Source organism: Lipotes vexillifer, unplaced genomic scaffold (genome assembly GCF_000442215.2).
Source record: "Lipotes vexillifer unplaced genomic scaffold, Lipotes_vexillifer_v1.1 scaffold666, whole genome shotgun sequence".
NCBI classification, from domain to species: Eukaryota; Metazoa; Chordata; class Mammalia; order Artiodactyla; family Lipotidae; genus Lipotes; species Lipotes vexillifer.
In genome coordinates, this window is record NW_006787408.1 from 4010408 (window position 1) to 4020297 (window position 9890).

Sequence of the window (9890 nt, forward strand, 5' to 3'; positions counted from 1 at the left end):
CCTGGAACACATGGGGTTAGGGGCACTGATCCTCCTTGTAAGGTTGAAAATCTACCTATAACTTACAGTCGGCCCTCCACATTGGCAGTTCCTGATCTGTGGAGTCAACCAACCACAAATCATGTAGTACTGTAGTATTTACTATTAAAAAAAAACCACGTATAAATGGACACATGCAGTTCAAATCTGTTTAAGGGTCAACTGTATGTTTTTATCTTCATGCCTTTATTCACGTGGTCTTCTTGCTTACAGTATCCATCTCTTTTGTTTCTACTTACATAAGGTTATAGTTCAGTGTTGTCAAGTCCCTCATTCTCTATAAAGCCTTTCCAACTTTCCCATCTCAGACTGCCTTCTGATTGCAACTCATAAAAAGTCAATCAAGTATAGAGTATTAGAAAGAAAACTCTACCTAGTTGTATGAGTTTGGACAAGCCAATTAACCTCTCTCTCTATACCTCAATTCTTTGCCTGCAAAATGAAAAGGTATGGACTAGACCAGTAGTCCTCAAACTTCAGCATCAGAATCATGTGGTAGTCTTGTTAAAACACCTTGTTGAGCTGTACCCCCAGTGTTTCTGAATCAGACACAGGGGAGGGGGATTTAGAATTTACATTGCTAACAAGTTCCCAGGGATGCTACTGCTGGGAAAGGGATGACACTTTAAGAACTACTGGGACCAAACAAAGAAAAGTCCCTGAATGCAAAGGTAAAGGGTTCGGTCTTTATTCTGTTAAGAAAACATGGAAAATTTTAAATGTGTTATAGCATTTATAAAAACTTTTGTTAAGAGGTGGCTAAAGCAGCAATAGGGCACAATAAAGACTCCTTCAATAATGGCAACAAATCAGAAAGCCCCGGATTATGGTGGTGGTAGTAAGAATAGGGGGAAAAAAACCCAAAAAAGCCTCAAAATATATGGCTCATTCGCTCTTCCCTGCTAACGTTTTTGCCATTATCCACTGGAAAGCTACATGTATACATACTACTATTATCTATAAAACACAACATGAAATCAGGAATCACTTTCTGGCATAGCAAAATCACTATAATGTAATTGTTAGGGATCTAATGTTCAAGTTACTTTCTAAGTATATTTCAATTCCAAACTTTAAAAAATAAAAACCTAGGGAAAAATGACAGTATAGGTAGACTCATTTATCTCCAAGACTCCTTAACATTATGAGTAGGGAAATAAAAGGATATAAACCCTTACAACAAAGAGAACAGGATAAAGCCATCAATACACGAGATTTCAATGGATTTCTAAAAGACACAAAAATAAAGGAATGTTGACTAGTGAAGCAAAGTAGAGGAAGCTACTGCCTACTAAAGCATGTTAGAGGCTACAAGGAGGGAACTGTCAAGTTCTCTCAAAACCTCAGAGAAGCTTTGAACTCTGAAAATTCAAGTACAAAACAAAGGACAACAGTGATATGTGGATCTGAAAAACAATGGCATTCACTGCATATCAGTAAAAGTCAAAGTCTCATCAAACTACCAAATAAGAGTGAAGGTAGAATAAAGAAATTTCCAGACATGCAGAGACTTACAAAGTTTTCCTCCTGTACAGGAACTTACTTGAGGACATATTTCAACTGAAGCAGGGAGTAAACCCAGAAAGGGGAAGATTTGGGATGCAGTAATTAATGAGGTCATCACAGAAAAGCAGCAAAGTGAAGATAGTCTAAGGTAAAGGGTGTGAAGGAGGCCCAAAGAAACTAAGTATAGATTGGACCAGGGCTCCAAAGAACGTTAGGAATGAAATTTCCGGGAAAAGGGAGAAATTAATAGGTTAGATAGTAGGGAGTTTAGAAAAAATTGAGGACGTGATAAAGGCAATAGGTGAAATATAAAAAAGAATCCATCAGAACAGTTAGGCATGATTTCTTTTGAGTGGCCTAAGAATATATCAGGTAGTAGAGAAAGAAACAGAATCTAGCATATGCTTGGCTCGACAGAGAAAATATCCCCATAAGTATAATAAGATGAACACTTATTATTTTTCAACTTCTAGAATCAACCTACATACAAATCAATAGTATTCCATTCACAATATGATAAATGTTATCAACCTTGATAATGAAAATGTAGAGCCATTAATATTCTCATCTTACAAAGGAGAGTCTACAGATACTGTCCATAGTTAAGGAAAAATAAAATTAAACTTTAAGTATGTTGTTTAAAGTTATATTGGGATGAGGTGGGTGGAGGGAATGCTGTAAGTAAACCATCACAGCAGAAATCAACAAGCAATGTTTAAATTTGATAGAGACAAAGCAGGATAAGCTTTGAGCAGCCAAAATAAACCTCATGTTATTTAGGCACAGAAATTCATCCAATTACTCAAAGTTCACTGCTCAGGATCCATCTATTTTTACTCTGCACACAATTCTCTTAATTAAGGCATCAGATTTCCAAGTCTTCATACCTAATTGTGCAGGCAGAACTGTTATTTAAAGACTACAAAATCAGTATATAAATTGTCCCAGTCAACAATGAACATGCCACTTGTTTGGAGAGAAAAGACATACATGGCAATTAATGAGGAAAACAGCGTGTGCGCGTGCGTGCGTGCGTGTGTGTGTCTGTACCAGAGCACCACCATATCACAAGAGACAATTAGAGACTATGAATATAAAATAAGATGTTATCTCTGGGGAATTCCCTGGCAGTTCAGTAGTTATAACGGACTCCGTGCTTCCACTGCAGGGGTCCAGGGCTCAAGCCCTGGTTGGGGAACGAAGATCCCGCAAGCTGTGCGGCGGGGAAAAAAAAAAAAATGTTACTTACCTCTGTAGAGCAAATAATTTACATAAAAGAAAAGCAATAAAAATAAAAATAAATGTAGTTCAAAATCATAGGGGAAGATTTCACAGAATGAACAGAGGTTAGGCTTGAGGATAAGATACGGGCAGGCAATGAAACATAAAAAACAAGGTGTTCAGAAAGGAAAAAGGATACTAAAAACACAAGCAAAGATAGGAGTCCAGTGAACCTGTGTTACTCAGGAGCTTTCACGGCAAGACAGGGAGCTGAGAGAAGGAAATCTTGAGGAATGCAGAGGCATTGAATAAAAATGGAAGTGGCAGAGGTAAGAGGATGGAAATGGTTTTACGACAAGCCTATTTCTTACCACCAAAATTACGAGCTGGAAATACAGGAATCATAAGGCAGCTCTAGCAGATTAAAAAAAAACACTCCATTATTTTCGTGCTTTATATGGATAAATATAGAAAAAACATATTCGAATCCGCCTACAAGTTTTACTGAAGTAGATGAAATATCACACTAATGAACAGCAGATGGCACCAAAATATTATTTTTTCCACAACTGCCTTCCTTGGGTCACATAAAAGATTAACTGAAATTAAAAACTCTTCATACCAGAACTGAAGAGTTACAAAAAAGACAAATTATCCAGGTTTTCATGTGGTATACTAACAGATTGATTATTAATAACAATATCTAGAGGGTGAATACATAAAAACACAAGGTTACACCAAATGCAAAAAGCTTTATCAGTTGTAAACACTTGCTTTTACTAAAAATTTAACTATACTTCTTACAAAGGAGTTACTAGTCCAGAAAAAGTACTGATGTCTACAAAACCAAAGGGATTCAGAGCAACACTTTCATAATAAACCTTTAATTAATGGCACTAACGGAACTGATCGGCAATATGGGTAATTTAAAGCTACCCTTCACAGAAATGTATTTCCTTTCTGATTCTAAGATGTGTAAGGGGGAACATTACCACAATAAAATACACCCACCGATCTCAAGATCACCCAGAGTTCAAAGTATTAAAATGTAGACAAAAAAATAAATGGGTGGGGGGGACTCCCCTGGTGGCACAGTGATGAAGAATACACCTGCCAATGCAGGGGACATGGGTTCGATCCCTGGTCCAGGAAGATCCCACGTGCCTCGGAGCAACTAAGCCTGTGTGCCATAACTACTGAGCCTGCGCTCTAGAGCCTGCGAGCCACAACTACTGAACCCATGTGCCACAACTACTGAAGCCCCCGCGCCTAGAGCCCGTGCTCTGCAACAAGAGAAGCCACCGCAATGAGAAGCCCGCGCACTGCAATGAAGAGTAGCCCCCACACGCTGCAACTAGAGAAAGCCTGCACGCAGCAACGAAGACCTGATGCAACCAAAAACTAAATATAAATAAATAAATGGGGGATTTGGGGAACAACTGTGTCAACATCAGTGGTTCACTTTTATGACGTATGGGTTATGTTAAGATAAAACTAGTTTGCCCTGATTGGGGTGGGGGGAGAGGGAGGAAAACTTGGCAAGACTTTAATAGGTGCTAGATGACTTACACAGAGAAAAACAGTACATTTTCACAAGCTATATGAATATAGCTTTCAACCCTTATCCTTAACAATTATTTTACTCTGGAGCCTTAACCAAGGCTAACCAAAACTTTAGGCTCTTCAGCAGAAATCAAGAAGATAAGTTAAACCAAACTGTCCTTTTGTTCCATTGGAAAAAGGAAAAGTATCTCCCCCCCCCCTTTTTTTTGGCAGTACGCGGGCCACACTCACTGTTGTGGCCTCTCCCGTTGCGGAGCACAGGCTCCGGACGTGCAGGCTCAGCAGCCATGGCTCACAGGCCCAGCCGCTCCACGCGCGGCATGTGGGATCCCGGATTGGGGCACGAACCCGTGTCCCCTGCATCGGCAGGCGGACTCTCAACCACTGCGCCACCAGGGAAGCCCTCCCTATTATTTTTTGAACTGGGAAGTACAGCAGTGCTCCAACTTAGTTGTGCACTGAGTCATCTGCAAACCTTGAAAAAACATATATGTTTTTACTTCTTATGAAGTGGACATTGTAACTGACTTTATAATATCCACTCCACCACATATGAACATAGCTATTTATGGTAATTCCATACTCCTCAAGGGTGAGCAGGCCTGAGCTAATATGGCCTAGTGAGACATAAGAAGCAGCTTGCTTTTTTTAAAATAATTAATTAATTAATTTTTGGCTGTGCTGGGTCTTGGTTGCTGTGCATGGACTTTCTCTAGTAGCGGTGAGCAGGGGCTACTCTTTGTTGCGGTGCGTGGGTTTCTCACTGCAGTGGCTGCTCTTGTTGCGGAGCACAGGCTCTAGTGGCACACGGGCTCAGTAGTTGTGGCTCGCGGGCTCTACAGTGCAGGCTCAGTAGTTGTGGCACATGGGCTTAGTTGCTCCGAGGCATGTGGGATCTTCCTGGACCAGGGATCGAACCCATGTCCCCTGCATCGGCAGGCGGATTCTTAACCACTGCACCACCAGGGAAGTCCCGCAGCCTGCTGTTTTGACTTCTGGGTAAGAGAGGTCCTTCTCTCTTTTCTCCTAGTAGATACTAAGAAGGATAAATATTGCATTATTATTGTAGGCAGCCATCCTACGTCCTTGAGGGGAACTAACTTGAGACAAAACATCTTGTCATGTAGGAAAAGTTTTCTTGTAAGTTTTCATGTAAGCCAGTTTGAGTCAGATTTAAGTTACTCACATCTAAAAGTATCTTGAATTTTGAATAAGCTCCACTGTTCATGATAAACAACCAGGGTTGAAAGCCACTGGACTAGAAAAGTAATAATCTGAAATTCAAAAGGAATTTAACAAACCAGACTGATTTGAAGAACTGGGAAGAAAAGGGGAAAATGAGAATCAAAACCCAATATATGGGACAACTTCTTCATAGTAAAAATGTATGTGCAAATCTCAAAATATGCACATATGTATGATTTTTTCTTTGGATCGTCCTTTAACAGTGATTATCATAGCACCAAGCATACCAATGCTGTTCAACAACTGTAACAAATATAAAATCATTAGTTCAACATTTACATTAGCTTTACAATGTTATCCCCTTTGCCTTCAAACATGTTTCAAGGGGCTTCCCTGGTGGCGCAGTGGTTGAGACCCTGCCTGCCAATGCAGGGAACACGGGTTCGATCCCTGGTTTGGGAAGATCCCACATGCCATGGAGCAACTGGGCCCGTGAGCCACAACTACTGAGCCTGCGCGTCTGGAGCCTGCGCGTCTGGAGCCTGTGCTCCGCAACAGAGGCCGAGACAGTGAAAGGCCCACGCGCCGCGATGAAGAGTGGCCCCCGCTCGCCGCAACTAGAGGAAGCCCTCGCACAGAAACGACGACCCAACACAGCCAAAAATAAATAAATAAATTAAAAAAAAAAAAACAAAAAAAAAACAAACATGTTTCAATACAGAAAACCAAAACACCACTGTTAAATTAGCTCAATATGAAACTTGAGCAATATGAAACATTTAAAATGTCTCAAGTTTAAAATGTTGTAGATCTGTTGACACCATAGGAAAGCCAATGAGCTAATTATTAAATGATAATTTTATTCACACATTTTTGTCAAGAACAATCACTACATAGTTGATTTTATAGACAGTGTTCTGCTCTAAGGCTAATAGAGAACAGAATTAAAGAAAATATACTTTAATTTCCACAAATGTTCTTAAATAGCTCATTTGCATGGCTCTGAAATAATCCAGTTACAGAAGACTTAAGTGAAGCCTATAATCAAATCTTATGGGTATTAGTTTAATAAAATTGTTCAAAACTAAGGGTCTATGAACAGCTCCTACTAATGAAGTTCCTAAGTAAAAGTTATAATTTTATTTCCAAAGTTTCACACAATTTTCTTTATACCTAGTATTTTGGGATTGTGGTACAAAAATGTTCAAAGGTATTACTGGCTGACTTTGAAGAAATACAGCATCTTCTACAAGAACATAAAGATAAACCTAAAGCTGGATTTATGATTTTGCTTGCTGTTTTGAACAAATGGTAACCAATTTATACACTAGCATATTTGTTGGAATGTTTCATTTATTTAAATTTAAAAGTTGGTAATTTGGTCGTGTTTACAAAGGCATGTGACTGTGCTGATCTTCAGTTTATAACACCACTACCACAACTAAGATGGCTAAACAGAATCCATCTTAAATAAATGTTCCTATTCACTAAATTTAAAAAAATTTCTTATGTACTAGTACTACCTCATGAGAAACGACATAAAGATAGTGAGACGGAGACAGAAACTACCTTTGAACTCCTCATAATTAAAGACAGTGACAGCATATATATTAAATAAGCACTGGATTTTAATAAATCATTTATGTAATATATAAGCAATAGGGTCTTCTGTCAAGATGAATAAAAGTTCTTATAAAAGGTTAGGTGAATCACTCATATTCACTAGGGAAATGACATGCGTATCAATTAGGTGTTTTGACCCACAAGTAGTGGAAGTGAAAAGTAAAAGAGGCAAAGCCTCAAAATTTAATTCTACTTTTTAGATCCCCAAATGAATCTACATATATTATTAATCATACTCTATTTGCTACATGAGACAAGAATGCTCTTTTCTCATGTATTTTGTCAACATTTTAAAGTAAAATATTAAGCTAACACTTTCAGACTTTTCTTCTATATGTACAAGCAAAACACTGGGTACTGTTTATTTTAACCTATTCAGAGTACAATTTTTCTAACCTGTAAATGAACACAAGAATTAATACAGTTTTCTATTGTATAAATTAATAAACCACAGTGTGCAGTACATAATAAATGTTTAGTAAATACCTATGAATAAACAATTTGACACAAAACTGATTACAATTGTGACAGAAATTTCTGTTACTCCAAATCTGTTCACCTCTTCTGTGACAGACCCTAGATTTTTAGCTGATCAGATGACCATCTAGAATACAGCCCACATTTCTCAGCCACCCTTACTGTTGAGCTGACCATCTGACTAGGTTTTGGCCAATGGGATATAAGCGTAAGTAGCTTGTATGACTTCTGAGAAAGATTCTAAAGGATAGACTCTTTACCCTTTCTGCTTCCTGCTAGGCAGACTGTTGGAACATGAGCAGATATTTTGAACTATAAAGTAGTATGTTTATGGATAATGGAATAATAAAATAGGAGCCTAATGTCATGGTGGAGCCTTCATACCGACCTTAGATGCTTACTCTAGACTTTTGCCACATCAGAGAAGAATAAACTTCTATCTTTTTAAACAACTATTGCTTTGGGCTTCCTGTCATTCTGACAAATCTAATTTTAATTAATAATCACACGTAAAAACATTCTCTACATTGGTGCCAGAATTTTAAATACATTTAAGACATAGGTGGAAACAACATGGCCTATTAGAGTCAAAAGAACTTGTTCAAATCCCAGCTCTGCAATTTAGCAATACGATCTTGGGCAGATTACTTCGCCTCACTAAGCCTGTCTCCACAACTATAAAATGACAGAAAAATATCTACTTCTTAGAATTATTGTGAGGATTAAATATAATGAAGAAGGGGGAAAATGAGGAAGCAAGAGGAAAACAAATGTCAGCAAAGAGCTAAGAAAAATATAAGCTGGGAAAGGGAACTCAAAAGGGTATTTTAAAACCTAAAAATAATGTACAAAGTGGGTTATTCAAACATGTTCTTTATTCCATCTTTTATAACATACATCTATAAAATAAGGATGTTGTATTACATTATACCTAAGGGTTCTTCCAGCTCTAAAATTATATCACAAAATTATGTGTTATGTCATAAATATCTGTAATTATCTAGCAAGGTTGTTTAAAAACTTTCAGCTCCGTGTTACTTTTTTTTTTTTTTTTTTTTTGCAGTACGCGGGCCTCTCACTGTTGTGGCCTCTCCTGTTGTGGAGCACAGGCTCCGGATGTGCAGGCTCAGCGGCCATGGCCCAAGGGCCTAGCATGTGTGATCTTCCCGGACCGGGGCACGAACCCGTGTCCCCTGCATCGGCAGGCAGACTCTCAACCACGTGCCACCAGGGAAGCCTCTCCATGCTACTCTTGAGATAAAACACACACACACCCATTGATGGCAAGCAGGATTCTCTATGATAAAACTTGATGATCATCTTCTGATTATTTTTATGTACATAACACTGTGCTGACTCTGCAAAATGTTCCATGATCTCTGACATATCTTTTGTGTGTACTCTGAGTTGCAATTTCTAAGAATTCAAGCCTTTGATGACACAACTTACAAATAAAAATCACCCTAGAGACTAAAAACAATCTTCTAACAGTTGCAGCTTACAGATTTTGTTTAACATAGCTGCCTTTAATTAACTGCTTTAACTGATTAATTACATCATTCTTTCTTCACTTTATTGGTACCGTGTTGTATCAGACAGGCTTGCTTAAAAGCTGCAGTAATGAACTCCAAAAATCTCTAGCTTAAAACAACAAAGATTTATTTCTCACTCACTTTACATGTCTATCACTGGTTGGTGAAGAACTCTGCTCTGTATAACTGTTCTCCTCTAGACTTATGGAGCACCCACTCCCTAAAACATTGCTAGTAGCAGGAGCAGCAGCAGAAGGAAAGAGCTCTGGAAGGTCTCATATTGGCAATTAAATGATTGGCCTGGAAGTGACACACTCATTTCCATTCACAACTCTTTGGCTAGAACTGTTCACACGGCCCAATGACAGAGGGGGTCAGAAAGTGCCAGATGGCGCAGAGCCAAAAATATTTAGTAAGGAGTATAAATGACTACCCCAAACGCCCAGGCTAATAACACAGAAAGATGTTAAACAAATGTTTTCTAGTGATACAGATTTGAAAAATTATTAATTTTAATAGTCATATAATCACTTAACAAAACTAAAACCTTAATGAACCTCAGAATTCACCAACATTCTTCCTATAGAAACTACCACACTCCAGGGGAATGAACATCAAATGCTTTGAGTAAGTCAATAAAAAATGGAGGTACATTACATACCTATACATCTGTACCTATATAGGCAGTTATATAGATATATACAAACACATATTCTCCTGAAGACAGTACAGTTCAGGGAAAGA

General features: G+C 38.3%; 1 pseudogene; it reads left to right on the plus strand.

Moving 5' to 3' along the window:
• Window positions 1-3683: 3683 nt before the first annotated feature.
• Window positions 3684-9890, plus strand: part of LOC103070024 (uncharacterized) — a 61269-nt pseudogene continuing 55062 nt past the window's right edge.